At 45.2% G+C, this 4,703-nt stretch overlaps 1 long non-coding RNA gene across 2 annotated transcripts in view; it reads right to left on the minus strand.

The window, feature by feature from the left end:
- Positions 1–4,703, minus strand: part of LOC108516035 (uncharacterized) — a 14,195-nt gene extending 9,492 nt beyond the window's left edge. For both annotated transcript variants that reach the window (XR_001881703.1, XR_001881704.1), the window contains exons 1-4: positions 4,401–4,703; positions 4,130–4,174; positions 2,654–2,888; positions 357–494 (exon numbers count right to left, since the gene is read on the minus strand). This is a non-coding gene — a long non-coding RNA (uncharacterized LOC108516035). The remainder of the gene's footprint in view (positions 1–356; positions 495–2,653; positions 2,889–4,129; positions 4,175–4,400) is intronic.

Raw genomic sequence — 4,703 nt, forward strand, 5'->3', positions numbered from 1 at the left:
AAGAAAGAAAGAAAGAAAGAAAGAAAGAAAGGGAGGGAGAGAGGAAGGAAAGAAGGAAGGAAGGAAGGAAGGAAGGAAGGAAGGAAGGAAGGAAGGAAGGAAGGAGAAGGAAGGAGAAGGAAGGAGAAGGAAGGAGAAGGAAGGAGAAGGAAGGAGAAGGAAGGAGAAGGAAGGAGAAGGAAGGAGAAGGAAGGAAGGAAGCAGCCCCAGGAAATGGATGTACCTCTTTGCCTGAAATGTAACAAGGGTGTTGGCCTGGATGATCTTTGGGGTCCTTTCCATCTCTACATATGCTGACTTTGGTCACATTTCTGTCTTGTCCCCAAAAGTCAAATTGTCACTCAAGTCAAACTTACCCAGTTCTTTCTGCTGTCCCTTCATTCCGGAAGCTTCCTGGACCCCAGCAACCAGCACTGTCTCCCTCTGCAGCTCCCCAGTGAGTGGACTGCCTCCTCCAGGCTCCACTGCACACCTGCTTCGTGTCAGGTCCTCTGCTAGGAAGTGGGGCAAAAATGCAGACTGGGCTCTTGACCTTGTGAAGGTTGAATTCTAGCGGAGACTTGGCTTTGAACACAAAATCTACTAGGGCAGCCGTCCCCCAGGATGGCCCCCAGTGAGCCCCATAGCCTGGTGTGTTCACAACCCCATGGAGTTGCCTCGCTTGTTGATGTGGGGCTGGCCTATCAAACGATGAATGGACAGAGGAGATGTGGTGTGTCCATACAATGGAATAGCACTCAGCTATGAAAAGGAACAAAATGCTGACACGTTACAACATGAAGGAACTTTGGAAACATGTTGAGTGAAATAACACAGGCACTAAAGGACAAATATTGCAGGATTCTACTTACACGAGGTTCCTAGAATAGGCAGAATTCACAGAGACAGAAAGCAGATTAGGGGCTACCAGGGATGGGGAGAGATGGGGGAATGGGAGATATTGATTAATGGGCACAGAGTTTCTACCCGGAGTGGTAGGAAGGTTTTGGGAGTAGATGTAGTGATGGTTGTACACTGTGAATATAATTAATGCCACTGAATTGCACATCTAAAAATGATTAGCATGGCATCATTCATGGTATATATTTTACCACAATAATATAAAAATAAATTCAAAGCCAGCCTGGGCCATAGAGCAAGACCCTGTCTCTAAAAAAAAAATAAAAAATAAAATAAAAATGTAAGTAGCCGAGCATGGTGGCACAGGCCTGTGGTCCCAGTTACTTGGAAGACTGAGGTGGGAGGATCACTTGAGCCTGGGAGGTCAAAGCTACAGTGAGCCATGATCATGCCACTGCACTCCAGCCTGGGCAATTGAGCAAGACTGTCTCAAAAAAAGACTGGCCTGTGTGACCAATACAGCACAGCAGACATGCTAGTGTGTGACCTTCACATCAAGGTCACAAATGCATCCTAGCCTCTGCCTGTGACTCCAGGCTCACTTGTTCTAGAGGAAGCTGGCTGCCACACCATGAAGACATGCAAGCAGCCACATGGCAAGACCCTTGTGGAGGGAAACTGAGGCCTCCTGTCAATCGCCAGCACCAACTGGCCACCTTGGAAGAGGACCCACCGGGCCCAGAACAGCCTTCAGGTGACTGCCTCCCTGGCTAAGAGCTGGTCCAGGTACAGCCTCCTGAGAGGCCAGAACTACCCAGCTAAACCTCTCCTGACACCCAAACCAAGGACACCATGGCACATGGTAAGTAATTATGCGGTTTTAAGCCAATATGTTTTAGAGTTATTTGCTACATATCATTATAGCACTAATACACTCATCAATAAATATGAGGACTGGCTCATGTCTGCAGTCCCAGCACTTTGGGCGGCCAAGGCAGGAGGATCACTTGAGCCCAGGAGTTCAAAACTAGTCTGGGTAAGACAGAAAGACCCTGTCTCCATTTTTTTAATTAAAAAAAAATTTTAAGAAGTATAAAAGATAAATAAATATGAAGACAAAGTGGCCAAGTGTGGTGGCTCACACCTGTAATCCCAGCACTTTGGGAGGCCAAGGCGGGCAGATCATGAGGTCAGGAGATCAAGACCATCCTGGCCAACATGGTGAAACCCTGTCTCTACTAAAATACAAAACATTAGCCAGGCATGGCAGCATGCACCTGTAGTCCCTGCTACTTGGGAGGCTGAAGCAGGGGAAATGCTTGAACCAGGGAGGCAGAAGTTGCAATGAGCCAAGATTGTGCCTGCACTCCAGCCTGGTGACAGAGCAAGACTCTGTCTCAAAAAAAAAAAGAGGACAAAGTGTACTAAGGGCAACAAATGCACAGGGGTGGGGAGGGATAATGTAATGGATCATAACCATCACCTCACTGACAGCGGGGGCTTCTTTTCTCGGGAAGTTTGCTGGTGGAGTTTGTAAGGATGATTTTATCTACACCTGAATGCCTTTTGTCAGTGTTGGTAAACTCTCAGTTTTGAACTATTGCTTCCGTCACATTTTTTCTCCTCCTGTTTTGTGACCCCAATTACAGGTATGTTTGCTCTTTTCATTCTATCCCATATTTTTTTAAAACTCTACCCTGTCATTTCCTCCCTCTTGTCTCTCTGTGCTTCTGTCTGGACTATTTTCTTCTATGCCTTCCTTTTGTACATTTCCTGCTATCAGACCCATCCACAGTATTTTCAGTGTCTGTACCTTTCACTTTTCACAGAATTTCCACTTGGTTCTTGTTTATACTTTCCAGTTCTCTGCCAAAATTTCTTAATCTTGCCTTTTCGTTCCTTGAGCACATTCATCATGGATAATTCCATGATCAGGATCCCCGTGGGTCTGTTTCTAGCGTCTGATGGTCTGATTTTTCTCCCAGGTTTTCACCCATCTTGTCTTTTTCTTACTCCAGAGCCCATTTATTGACTGCCAAGCACTGTGTCTGGAAAATGATAGAGATAATTTGATCCAGAAAGGAATTCTTTTTTTGTTTAAATTGGACTGATGGAGCGAGACTCCATCTTTAAAAAAATAGAAGAGTTTTAAAGTTTTGTTGGATAGTTTCAAAATGGATTATTGTTAGGTATGTAGGAAACAGAGTAAACAATCAAACAAAATGCAAGGCAGTTATTTCAGGAGACAAGTAAACAGCTTAGGTTTTGGCTTCATGACATAGAAACAACATGAGTGACTCTACTTTGGGTTGGTCTGTTGGAGCCTAGTACAGAAGACACTATGGCTCATCTATGAAGAATACTTACCTGATCATGGTGATGTAAGCATTGATTCATTGATATATTAAGATATTGGGAAGATGGGGAGGGGGATGAAAGAAGGTGCCTGTATGGACCATGGGGAGACTTCCCCTTTGCCCTCTGAATGTTCACTGAAAAATCAGCTCACAAAAGTAGATTGATAGAAATGGAGGCCTGGTGCGGTGGAGACCAAAGAGGGAAGATGGCCTGAGGCCAGGAGTTTGAGACCAGCCTGGGTAACGTAACAATACCCTGTCTCTACAATTGGTTTTTTAAAATTTGTTTTTGTTTTGGTTTGGTTTGGTTTTTTGTTTTTTTGTTTTGTTTTGTTTTGTTTTGTTTTGTTTTTTTTGAGGTGGAGTCTCATTCTGTTGCCCAGGTTGGAGTGCAGTGGCACAATCTCCACTCACTGCAACCTCCACCTCCCAGGTTAAAGCAATTCTCTTGCTTCAGCTTCCCAAGTAGCTGGGAGCACCTGTCACCACCCCACTAATTTTGTATTTTAGTAGAGAAGGGGTTTCACCATGTTGGCCAGGCTGGTCTCGAACTCCTGACCTCAAATGATTCACCCATCTCAGCCTCCCAAAGTGCCGGGATTACAGGCATAGGCCACCGTGCCTGGCCTACAATTGTTCTTTAAATAGGAGAAATGGCATACAAATTTGATATCCCAATGGGGTACAGATGCTTATGTACCCTACTTCTTAGAGGAAAGGGAGATGGGGAAATATGGATGATTTTAGGAGGATAATAAATGATTTTTAGGGGAATACAGCAGTGATCCCCAACCTTTTTGGCACCAGGGACCAATTTCGTGGACAGGGGATGGGGATAATTTGGGGATGATTCAAGCTCATTACATTTATGGTGCACTTTGTTTCTATTTTTATTACATTGTAATATATGATGAAATAATTGTACAACTTACCATCATGTAGGAGCCCTGAGCTTGTTTTCTTGCAACTAGACGGTCCTATATGGGGGTGACGGGAGACAGTGACAGATCATCAGGCATTAGTTTCTCATAAGGGGCACACAACCTAGATCCCTTGTACACGCAGTTCACAATAGGGCTCATGCTCCTATGAGAACCTAATGCCACTGCTGACCTGACAGGAGGCAGATCTCAGGCAGTAATGTGAGCAATGGGGAGCAGCTATAAATACAGATGAAGCTTTGCTGGCTCGTCCACCACTCACCTCCTGCTGTCCGGCCCAGTTCCTAACAAGCCATGGACCAGTACCAGTCCACGGTCCAGGGGCTGGAGAACCCTGGAATACAGGATTTGAAGAACATACAATGGCCTGGGACAAAGTCTGTAGGGCCTGAAGAGCAGACAATGGTTCGTGACAAGTCTGTCCAGGTGTGTTGACGCACTTCAGGATTTCTTCCTGCAATATGGGTTCAGTGAATGAAAACCCAGGGAGTGGATCAAAGGTCATTGCTTTATTCTTTGGTGGGTTCGGAGTTTAGGCAGGTAAAGGAACTGCAGACAATGACTT

Source organism: Rhinopithecus bieti, unplaced genomic scaffold, assembly GCF_001698545.2.
Source record: "Rhinopithecus bieti isolate Rb0 unplaced genomic scaffold, ASM169854v2 scaffold_1530, whole genome shotgun sequence".
Lineage (NCBI taxonomy): Eukaryota > Metazoa > Chordata > Mammalia > Primates > Cercopithecidae > Rhinopithecus > Rhinopithecus bieti.